Source organism: Anthonomus grandis, chromosome 2 (genome assembly GCF_022605725.1).
Source record: "Anthonomus grandis grandis chromosome 2, icAntGran1.3, whole genome shotgun sequence".
Lineage (NCBI taxonomy): Eukaryota > Metazoa > Arthropoda > Insecta > Coleoptera > Curculionidae > Anthonomus > Anthonomus grandis.
Window position 1 is genome coordinate 29988516 of NC_065547.1, and position 13180 is coordinate 30001695.

At 33.1% G+C, this 13180-nt stretch overlaps 1 protein-coding gene across 3 annotated transcripts in view; it reads right to left on the bottom strand.

The window, feature by feature from the left end:
* LOC126750736 (patj homolog) overlaps positions 1–13180 on the bottom strand; it is an 86552-nt gene that overhangs the window by 47827 nt on the left and 25545 nt on the right. The gene's annotated exons all lie outside the window — the stretch shown is intronic.

Consider the following 13180-nt stretch of genomic DNA (forward strand, 5'->3'; position numbering starts at 1 on the left):
TACTTACCCCTTGTTACTTTAAACCCAAAAAAACATGTCATAAGGAAGATGAAACTCAATAAGATGATCAAAAATCAAACGTTAGCTTTGAAGTTTACGCGCCCAGTTTCCTAGAAAGATTTCTGGAATCTCACGCAGTTATGTTTCAAGGCAATGCTGGCCTTAAACCTAAAGAGGATGAAGTCACTTCTAGATCAAATCTTCAATCAAAATCTACAAACTGCTTAGCAAAAGCGCATTTCAACCCACGAGCAAAATCAAATGTACTAATTTATGGTGATTCTAGTGCTAGAGGTTTCTCTTCTCTTCTCTCAGGTATTCTGAGCTCGTCATACAACACCTGTGGTTATGTGTTTAGTAATGTTACAGCCCAGACCTTATGTAATTATGCGTTTCCGCTAATTGTTCACTATACGAAGAATGATGTTGTTGTTGTTTGTCTTGATTTTTCTTGTACATTGCCATCTTTTTCCCAAATAAAATCCTTGTTATCAATGGGCAGGATAACTAATGTAATTGTTTGTATTAAATGCGATTTTAATAAGTGCTCAAAAAGCAGATATTACAATACAATTCATTTTATGAATTCTTTCATCTGTAACCGTAACATTTCTGTGAGAATAATTACTGATGTCAGACATTTTAGGTACCGTCACTCTGCCAAATCTATGTGCAAACTTATATGTTTATATTTTTTTTGTTTTGTTTTTTTATGTTTATATATTTATCTTTATATGTTCAAAATACTTTTCTGTCATCCAAATTAGTATTAGCATCTTTAGGTATTAGCAATAGTGGGATAATCAGCGATACACCCTTGATCAAAGGTAGGTCTTCGGTTACGCCTCAACTAGACCAATCTATAGACACCCTTGCTATTGGATCTTCTTTTTTAATAGAAACTCCCACCATAATCAAGTTTCCCTAGCATTTCTTAATGATCAATCTGTGCGTTCAAAAGTTAGCGAATTGGAACTATTTTTAGAATCGGTTAACTTTCCTAGTGTGTTAATTCTTGTTGAACACTGGTTGAGGTCTGACGAGCGTATTGATATCCCTGGTTATGTACTAATTTCCAAATTTTCACGCAAGCAATATACACATGGTGGTACTCTTATTATGTTAGAGAAAGCTTTTTTAACTAAATTTGTGTTTATTACTATTGACAGATTTGATCATCAATTGATTGAAAAGGTGTGCGAGTTTTCTATTGTATTTAGCAGTAAGTTAAATTTGTATATTTAAGGATTGTATCGATCTCCATCTGGTAATTTAGATTTGTTTTTAGAAAAGTTGGAGATCCTCTTGAAATTTCGGTTAATGCGATGTTGATTCTGAATGGCGATCTTAATGAAAATTTTTTAGACAAATCTAATGGATCAAATCGAATGCTTTTTAATCTGTTAAACTCATTTAATTTTAAGATGCACGTAGATCAGCCAACCCGGATTTCAGCATTTTCTTCCTCACTGATAGATTACGAATCTGCACGAATTTTAACCAACACGAAAATCAGTGTACAATAATCAATGCCGGTTTGTCTGACCATGAGGCAATAGTGAGATTAGTAAAGCTTAATAGTGCAGCTAATGAGAATAAGTTTGCACGCGATAGACTTTATACTAGAGCTAATTTCCGCAAATTCTCCTTGCTTTGCAATATGTCAAGTTGGAATAATGTATTGACTACTGTTAACCCACTGCATAGCTTTCATCAAATAGTATTAAACAATTTTAACACTACTTTTCCTGTTGTCAATATTAAGAAGCGAAATAGAAAACCTTGGTATACTAAGGGTTTACGAGTATCTGGGATAAATATGCGCTCTCTTTTTTACATTAGAAAATACGCTATGAACAATGCAACATTTTTAAATTATTATAACAGATACCGCAAGATTTACAGAAACTCAATCAGAATGGCTAAGTGGACCTACTTTCAAAGGAGGATAAATAATTCCTCCAACAGAGCAAAAGAGTCTTGGAAGATTTTAAATGAGCTAAGGGGCAAAAATAATGTCTTGGTTATTCCAAGTACCTTAGATTCCAATGTCCTCAATTCCTTCTACTGTGATATTGCTAGTAACCTTGCAGCCAATCTCTCACAAAAAATAGATCCCAGGAGCTATCTCAGCAATGTGGTAGTAGCCGAATCTTTCTTTTTTGCCCCCACAAGTGTAGAATAGCTTAAACAGTTAATGGTTAATATTAAGAACAAGAGTTCATCAGATTGGGATGAGCTTTCTCTTAAAATATTTTCTGCTTTACCTCTTGTTACTTTGCAAGTCTTGGCCGAGTCAATTAACTTTTCATTTATGCCTGGAGTTTTCCCAGAGTGCTTAAAAAGAGCAATGATTGTTCCTCTTTACAAGGGTGGCGATCGCGACTGTCCTTCTAACTTTAGACCTATAGCGTTATTGGCTACTTTAGCCAAGATAGTGGAACGGCTCGTTAAGGTGAGGATGGTTTCATTTTTAAATAGGTTTGGCCTATTGAGTCTTCAGCAGTTTGGCTTTCGTAAGTCTGTGAGCACAAATTATGCTTATCTTTAGCTTTCTAGAGCACCTGTACAACCGACTGAATGTTGGTGAAGTTGCAGCAGCGGTATTCTGTGACTTGTTCAAGGCATTTGACTGCGTGAGTCACAGAGTGCTGCTGATGAAACTGGAGCTCTATGGTTTCAGAGGAACTGCCCTTGAGTGGTTTCGTTCCTACTTATCAAATCGTGTCCAGGCTGTCAAATTTAATGGTGGTATCTCTAAGGACTTAATATAAATGTGGGTGTTCCGCAAGGATCAGTACTTGGTCCTTTACTTTTTCTCATTTATGTGAACGATCTGCCACAACTGCAGGTAACTGGCAAATTTACATTGTTCGCCGATGATACCACCATCCTCTGGCACGACTCTGATGTTTCTCAAATGGAGGCCAATATACGTGCAGATTTGTTAAAATAAAAGACTGGTGTGATGCAAATTTTTTGACATTTAATGTTTCCAAAACAAATATCCTTAATTTTAAATGTAATACAAATGATATATGTTTGAATAATGAAGCATCACCATGCCACCGTTCAGTAATTTTTTGGGTCTTTCCATAGACAAGTTCCTTAAATTTGAAGACCATATTGTGAATGTATGTAGAAAAGTCTCATCAGGCTGCTACGCCCTAAGGGTTATTGCCACCAGTCTTAATTTCTCCATCGCCAGATCTGCATACTTCGCGATTATCGAGTCGCACTTTCGATATGGAATTTGCTTTTGGGGTTCATGTTCAAATTCACTTTTTAGTTCAGTGTTTGTACTCCAGAAAAGGGCCATTAGATATCTATGTGAGGCCAAGCCTCGTGACTCATGTCGCCCGCATTTTGTAAGTCATAATATTTTAACCCTGTGTTGTATCTTATTTTGGAAATAGTTTGCTTAGTTTTCAGAAAATATAAACAGGAACTCCACTTAGGAAGCCACTATAATACGCGACAAAATTTGTTGAGGCTACCCATTCCTCATTTCGAACTTGTCCGTAGCTCTATCATATATGGAGGTAGAAAGCTGTTTAATAAACTTCCACTAGAAATAAGACAACTTAAGACTGAAAAAAGCCTACGTACAAGGACGAAAATATTTCTTGCTAGTAAAACGTACTATAGTTTAAGTGAATTTTTAGATGATTAGCATTTAAATATTTTTCAAAGTTTTATATAATTTTATTTTATTTTAAATTAGTTTCTCGTTTTTATTCATTTAATATACAGTCTATTGGCTTTGTCTGCAACTTCTATGTTTATATTGACAATAAAGCATTTTTGAGTTTGAGTTTTAGTTAGACCATGGCAGTGGCCCATTAATTACAAAGGTAGTACATATGGTGGGCCAATATCATTCTTATGATCATGTTTTTGATAATGTTTCCGATATGTGCTATTAAATTACAAAGGGGTTACATTAAATAATTTTCGGAACCTCAGAAGCAAAAACTTAAGGCCTGCGCGTGATTGTTTGTGGGGTGGCTACTCCACTTTGTACCTTTCTGGGCCATGGGAAGAGTCTTGTATTTTCATCATTATTTTCCTGCATTGCTGTTCAGTTCGATGATAACTGGTATTATAATCGACTATCTCCTAGAAGAATTGCCAAAACTCTATCGTTATCATTCGCATATAATATACCACATTACTTTTGACATAGTGCTCTCTGTAATTATATACAGTTTTTATTTATTTGTTCCATTGGCCTATGGGATGAGTGGAGGTGGACCTTCAGCAAGTGAAAAAAACTCTACCATATATGGATTAAAGTGGATAGACTCTCGGGAATTTTAAACATTTCATTTTAATTTATACTTTTCAGCACTAAAAAATGTTGATTAAATATGAATTATTTAAAAAAAAAAGATGATATTATAATGTTTGTGTTTTTTTTCCATTTCTACATAAGCATTTAGCATCATTGTATCAGATACGTTGCAAGCAAACAAACTGCCCATAGTTCCACGGCAATGCTAATTCTAGTCTTTCAATATTCTAAGATTTCAACTAACCAAGGCTGTAACAGAAGAAAAAGCATTGAAATTCGATCTGCTAAAAATTCTCCCTAGATAATGAAACCAAGACAATGCAGTATTTCCTGGAATCTTAGTAAAAATGGCTTCGTGGTCAGACATACCAGAAGAAAATACTTGACACTTGACAAAATTGTGTGAAAGTGCAACAATTGATGAGGTTTTTAATAATTTTTTGTCTTTTTTATAGGAAAGAGGTATTTCGAAATAGGCGCCATCTATCACTACATGTTTTATTAATAGTTCGTTCTTCTTGTTGATTTTTCTTAGAAATTTTAAGTGTGGCTTATAGTGACAGATGTAAGGCAAACTACCGTTGGACGTTCTCAATTTTCAAAATTAAATCCCAAACAAAATGACAACTTGTGGTATCAGTGACGCCATTTTGTCCTGAAATTGAGTAGCATTTAGGAGTAAAATCGCCAGTACATTCAAAATAATATGTACATAGAAAAATTAATACAACTGACGTATGTCAACAGACTAAAGCCATATTTTAGCGAGTAATAGCGCCTATAAGCGTCATTCGAGCGATCAAGTCATAACGTCACCGTATAAGTCCGATGTGTCAAAAGTGAACCTATACAAACAATAAATTGATAACAAATTTTTGAAAATTTTAATGCATTTTTCCGTTGAGAAGCATTAAGTTTTTTAGTACTGCTTTTAGTTAATTTAGTATTAATATACAGGGTGTCCAAGATAAGAATCCTAAGCATGGGGATCTCGGTACCTGTTGGAGATACAGCTTCCGTTAAATTAGGAAAAAGTTGTGCACTTTGAAGCGTATTTACAAGCCGTTGAGAAACTTTAAAAATTTCCATGGCCTGCTGAGATATTTGGAAAAAACGGAAATTTGCCAATATCGATTTTATTTTTTCCTGGCTTTATTTTAAAAGATATAAAAAAACTATTGACACTTTCTCACTGACACTTTTGAAGTAATACGTGATGGCGCTTTTAAATTTTATATCCAACGTTTCGTTTCCGAGAAACCACCATCAAATTTAATTTTTTTATATGGCGCGAAAAGAAAGTACACCCTGTATCTGATTCCATTTTTTATTACAAATTCAACGATGTATCACATGTCACCTTTTTTTTTGTTAGTTAAAAGGAAAAATACAATTTTTCTTTTTTTTAAACATATTATTAAGTAGGGTTTGGAAACAAATGCTTTGACACTTTGACGTAAATACCTTTTACCCTGTCACATATTTTTTATTAAATATTAATTGCCGTTGTTGTTACCGTGATTGTCGATGTGTTGTTTGTTGAGTAATTATTGTTATTATTATTTACTGTTGTCGTTATTATTGCTAAAATTGTGTTATTATCTTCAAATATGCCTGGTGGTCATTATAGTCATGAAGAGAAGTTTGACATGCTGTCGTGCTACATTTTGTCCTACAAAAATACTGTAAATACAGCAGCAATGTATCTTAATAAATTTCCAGATAGAAAGCAACCATGTAAATCCATTTTCTTAGAGTTGGCTCGAAATTTAAAAGAATATGGTTCGTTTAAAAAGCCTCTTTTATCTCGAAAAAAGGAATCTCTTGAAGAAACTCAAAATAATGTTTTACAAGCAGTTATTGAAAACCCCGAGATATCAATCAGGCAAATTGAAAAAAATGTAGGAGTGGCCAAATCTACAGCTCAGTTTATTTTACGTAAAAACAGATATAACCCCTACAGATTTAGAATTTGCCAAGGACTTAAACCTGGGGATTTCGAACGACGTCGGCATTTTTGTGAGTGGTATACACGTGCCTGTGAAGAGGATTTGAATTTTCCATCAAAAATAATATGGTCCGACGAAAGTATGGTCACTAATAATGGTATCTTTAACCGCCGCAATAGTCATTACTGGGTCCAACAAAATCCGCGTGTTAAGAAAATATCTAGACATCAACAACGTTTTGGGTTTAATATGTGGTGTGGAATTTTAGGAACGAAAATACTAGGTCCATTTATTTACCATTATTCATTAACAGCAGAACGATATCTTAATTTATTGCAAAATGATTTAGAAGACTGCTTAGATGATTTACCTCTGGCACAAGTCAATAGCTGTTGGTTTCAACAAGACGGGGCTCCTGCACATAATTCTGGGCAAGTTCGACAGTACCTTTCGCAGCGTTTTCCTGAAAAGTGATTGGAACCTCTAGTGAAGTGTCTTGGCCAGCGTGATCCCCGGACTTAACCCCTTTGGACTTCTTCCTTTGATTTATTTAAAAACCGAGTCTATCAACATTCTTTTGGAACTGAGCAGGAATTACGAGAATGTGTGACGGCCGCTTTTCAAAGTATTACGCCAGAGATATTGCGTGATGTTTTAACTGCTACTGTAAGAAGATCATACTTATGTCTAGAAAATAAGGAAACCTGTTTGAACACCTGTTTTAAATTAAATTTATAAAATGCGTTAATTTATTTGCTTTTTTCGTTATTTTTAAAATGTATCCATTATTTGTTGCATATCGTTAGAAAAATCATAAAACATTTGTCTATTACTGGTTACATTTTTTTATTTATAAGTAGTACAATGTAGGTACAATGCAAATCACTGCTTCATTTAGCTTCATCACTCTCTAAATAGATATTAAGAAAAATGTGACAGACTCGGTAACAGGTATTTACATACGTCAAAGCATTTGTTTCCAAAGCTTACTTAAAAAATATGCTAAAAAAATAGAAAATTTGCATTTTTCCTTTCAACTAACAAAAAAAATGTGACATGTGATACATCATTGAATTTGTAATAGAAAATGGAATCAGATACAGGGTATACTTTCTTTTCGTGCCGTATAAAAAAATTAAGTTGATGATGATTTCTCGAAAACGAAACGTCGGATATAAAATTTAAAAGCGCCATCACGTACTACATCAAAAGTGTCAATGAGAAAGTGTCAATAGTTTTTTGATATCTTTTAAAATAAAGCCAGGAAAAAATAAAATCGATATTGGCAAAAAATAAAATCGAGATTGGCAAATCCGTTTTTTCCAAATATCTCAGCAGGCCATGGAAATTTTTGAAGTTTTTCAACGGCATGTAAATACGCTTCAAAGTGCACAACTTTTTCCTAAATTGACCGAAGCTGTATCTCCAACAGGTACCGAGATCCCCATGCTTAGGATCCTTATCTTGGACACCCTGTACATGAGACAGTTAAGGTATATCGATACTAGATTTGCAAAAAAACACAGAGAAGAACGTAAAGATGAGGTTGGGTTGGGTTGGGTTTGCTTGGCGTCTTTTTTTAAATTGATTTTTAATTAGTTTATGTTTATTTAACTTTTTTCTTTTTCATATTTTCTCTTGGGCAAATGTCTTCTCTTAATATTCGTTTTCATGGCGAAATTAATCTCGTTACGACCTAGATCCGGCCTTAAAAATATATGAGGTCAGATTTAGACTCAAAACATTTTGAAAACTCAGACAAAGAAGTATTTACATGATTCAGGTGAATTTTCAAAACGAACTCAAAACCCATGAAAACGTAGCAAATTTGTAGACTCTGACAGCTATTAGACATGACGTCATTCGAGCGCAAAAATATGACTACGTAATGCTTGAGACATCGTTAAAATATGGCTTAATAAATCCAACAAAAATCCAACTGTCACATGTCATCAACAATATTTGACAAGGCAACAGGGTCACCAACCATATTGTTATAATAGTATTTATTTGATTATTCAGGCTTTTTACTATTTAAAGTTGCAATAATAATATATCTAAATTATGTACTTCATAAGTTCTATAACAGCCGTGGCTCTATAGAAAAAGCAGAGAACGAGGACGAAATATTTTCTCTCTCCCTTTCACACCTACATTCTTTTACCGTAAATACAAGATTACCAACTATGACCAAACTATTTTATTTCTATGGAACAGACAAAAACAAGCTGGGGTTAAGTACCGGAAAGTGACTCCTGCCAGTGTATAGCATAGAAAATTTTTAAATTATTTATTTAAATCCTTAAGATTCCTTTCTCTTCTCAGTGTGGCTAATTTTTTTTAGTTGTTGACAAAAATATGTAAAAAAAACGCCATTTTCATATATCTCTTATAATATCGTAGTATCGATATATCCCTATCGATAATTGTTCCATCCCTAATTTATTAGAGTGGGAGCTCAATAGGGGGTTTTGTAGTGATTTATATTTTATATTATTTCCGTTCGGCTCTTTTTTTATTCGGGGTTTGGTCGTAAAGGGCGACATCGACTTTTTTATTATTTATTCATTCAAGTCAAAGTAGGAAGGGCAAAGAGGTTAAATACCTAAATTTGTCTATTTTTATTAATGATCTTATCAGGGGTTATTTGAAATTTAGTAGAGTGAGAAATATTTTTTTGTGTCCTTTTCTACATACTGTAAATAAGGGATAAAATAGTTCTATATATATGATATGTGTGGCCAACACTCAAAAATTTCTCTATTTCTTGCATCTCGGCAGCACATATCGTCGTTGAAATACTAATACCACAGATGTAAATAGCTCCGCACGTGCAGGATTAATAACTCCGCACAATCCTGCACGTGCGGAGCTATTTACATCTGTGCTAATAACTCGTAAACCAAAAAAAACTTTTGTTTTTGGTGGCATTGGTTAGCGTAAACCGAATTCTACAACTCTGTTAATACATTGTATACAACAAAAATTTGACTTGGTGAATATTTAGGATTTTTAATACCTCTTACAGTAAATGGCCATATTTTTGTAGGCAATATCTCTTAACCTACAGACAGGATTATTTCGAATATATCGTATCCCACAAATGACTGTTACTAAATAATTAAGTTAATACCTCGTAACGCACTTTAGTCGCGGTTAAGACTTGTTGAAGTAAAGTGTTTCTGTGGGTTCTATTCTTTATTATTATTGTCTTTTTATCGAAGAAACAGTAATTTATTACTTATTTATTAACAATAAAAATGTCTTCATATCGCGGAAAATTGTTAGTGTCCTTGGTCAAAAAACAAAATAACCCAGGTAAGTTTATGCGTATACATTCGCTTTAAAATAGAGTACATTAGGGTGGGTTTAGGTCCTTTTGTGATTTGTCTTATATTATGGAGTAATTATTTTATTATACTTATGCCGAATTTATACATTTTGCATAATCACAATCATAAGTAAATTTCAACAAAAAAAACGACTTAAAACTTTTAGACTTTTGATTGTGATTTGTGATTATGCAAAATGTTGTATATACAAACTCTGCATAAAGGCAAAATTAGTCCTTATTTTTTATTAACGTAAAATTTTAAAGTAGCTACGGGTATAATCGACTTTACCCCAATAAAAAGTTAAATTTAAATATTAGCTAGTTAGTTTTGTAACATTTTTTTTTTTTAATTTTTTAATTTAAGATAAAATTTAAATTTAGCTTTTATTTTCGGGCGGCAACGTTGCGCGCAGCTGTTGCATTGTTCTACTGTTGTTGTTTGAATTTTGAAAGTTTAACTTAAAATTAATTTATAATATTAGTGTCTACATGTCTCTGGTGTTTTAGTAGTGCATAACAAACAAGGGCAAGTGCTATGATTGCCTTTTTTTACGCACAAAACAAATGTAAACATTGTCAAAATAACGTGATTACTTGTGCAGTGTTGCCAGCTGGCCTGTTGCTTTTGTAATAGTAATCTGGCTTCATCATGGAATGTGATGTCTGCAAGGACAAAAATAATGTTTTTAAATGTGATGGATGTCGGAAGGGAGTGTGCAAGGCCTGTGCAGGATTAACGGCTTCTGAAGTTAAAGTCTTACAACTTAGTGCTCGAGTTATGATTTTTCATTGTAAGAAATGCATCTCTCTAGAGACATGTCGTCTTTTACAAAATACCATTGAGGATAAGACCACTATCATTTCCACCAAAGATGAGATAATTGCCTTACTAAAAAAAAAAATTGAAGACTTAGAAAATACCCAGAAATCATCAAATTCTTTAACTATAGCATACAGTAATGCCTTGTCAAATCCAGTGAAGCAGGTACAAAGTAAACATACTAACCATAATTTGCCGAGCTTGAAAATTAAACCCAAACAGAGTATTGAAAAAATGGAGGCTGATTTAAAGCAAAATATAAATCCATCCAACCTAAAAATTGCTATTCGGGGTACCCGTACTACCTCAAGTGGTCACTTAATTGTCAAGTGTCAAAATAAACAAGATCTGGATGCTCTGAAGAAGGAAGCTGATAAGAAACTTGCCGGATACGACATTGATATACCAAAATTAAGAAAACCCAGAATAAAAATACCAGGCTATGATGGTAAAATTGCCAAGGAGGACTTGGAAGGGTGTATAAGGGAACAAAACAAATTTATTGACCCAAATGATGAGCTCAATATAACATTTTTGAAGAAAGTAAAGGACCGTTACACTGTTTTTGCAGAATGTTCTCCTTCCCTATTTCATAGGTTTATGGCTGTTGGGAAGGTTTTTATAGGCTGGGAGAGATATGCTATATTCGAAGATATTTCTGTTACACGCTGTTTTAACTGTCAAGAACATTTCCATAGAGGTGACAATTGCCCGAACCAACCAGTTTGTGAATCATGTTCTGGTTTTCATAGCTCTCGAGACTGCAATAATGCTGCGCACAAGCAATGTAAAAACTGTATCAACACCAACAATAGACACAAACTAAATTATAAGACTGACCATAAAGCAAATGATTTGGACTGTCCTTCCTATCAATATTTATTATCTGTTTTGAGAGCTAAAATCGATTATGGAATATCAATGGCTGACACACGAAAAGAGATTGAACTTCTACAGAACCTGGACAATTTAGGTAATAACATTAGGGAGGAAACTATTTTAAATTGTGATTTATTGGGGAATAATATTGAACTAGATAATAAGATTATAAATGTATTATATCTTAATATTCGTAGCTTAAAAAAAAATGTTGATCAGTTAGTTAGTTTTCTTGAAAGCTATAGGCTTAACTTTTGTGATATAATTGTGCTTACAGAATGTTGGCATATAGAGAATGCTAATGGGTTTTGCTTGGATGGGTTTTGTATGTACTATAATAATGCAAGTTTTAATCAAAATGATGGCACAGTTGTTTATGTTAGGTCCAATCTAGTACACGATGTAACACATATTGAGCTTGCCCTATCAAAAGTAACATTAACCAGTATCAAATTTAAAGTAAACAATTACTCAATAAGACTCTCTTGTATATACAGACCACCTTCTACTAATACACATAATTTTCTTTCGGATCTCGAAACTTTCTTTACAGATTCATTTACCAGTCAGATTGACATTATGTTAGGTGATATAAATTTGAACCTTCTTGATGAAAACAATAATGAAATTATTACATACCAGGCTATTCTGAACCACTTCGGTTTTATTTCTACCATAAACTCAGCCACTAGGGTTACAACTGACTCATCTAGTTGTCTGGATCATATATTCTTGAGAAGAAAAAATGGTTCTAAGATTAATTGTTCTTCCTTTGTCATTCAATCTGCCATAACTGACCATTTTCCTACCATGTTGCATATTACTGATACAGTTGGGTTGCAAAAAAACAAGGAGGAGGTAAATTCTCATACAGTTAGAATAAATTATACCATATTAACAAATTTTACACATAATCAAAATTTTGAAAGCATTTTTAACAATGATGCTCCAGAACTAGCATTGGAAATTTTATGCAGTACTATTACACAAGCATTAAATCATTCAAAAACCCAAAAATTATGTCAAAATAAGTATAAAAAAATAAAACCATGGATCACAATTGGTATAATTAATAGTATCAAAAAGAGGGACAAAATGAAAAAAACACTACTAATTCATAATAATTTAGAAAACAAAACTGCCTTTAATAGTTACCGTAATACCTTGTACACGTTAATCAAGAAATGTAAACAGGATTATTACAAAGCCAAAATCGAGTCTAGTGGTACTGACCTAAAAAAAAATATATAAGATAATAAATGAAGTAACAGATTCAAACAGTAATCAAGATTTTAAGTTTAACGTAACTAACAATAATTCTAGTTTTAATAATAAGTTGGATATGGCAAATTTTTGCAACAAATATTTTGTTGATGTCGGTTACAATATGTATAATAAAATTAAAAATCCTCCAGATTCCCTGCAAATAAAACCATCCACACAGGCTTCAATGTTTCTAAGACCTACTAATAAGAATGAAATTATCAAACAAATTGCTTCTTTAAAAAATTCCTCTGCACCCGGAATTGATGGTTATGATTTAGTATTGATTAGTATGATTTAGTATGATTTAGTATTGATGGGATTACAACCGATATTATAAAACATATTCATATCTATATTTCTTCCCCTCTCGCACACATTATAAATTTAATTTTTCAAACTGCAAAGGTCCCAAAAAAATTTAAACAAGCCATAGTAAAACCTATTCACAAGGCAGGTGATAAATCAAATATAAATAATTATAGACCCATAAGTATAATGAACATTTTTTCTAAAGTCTTTGAGAAATGCCTTAAGGACCGCCTGGTGGAATTTTTTAATCAAAACAATATAATTTCTAAGAACCAATTTGGTTTCCAAAGTGGCCTCAGCACAACCGATGCAGTTTGTGTGCTTTGTGA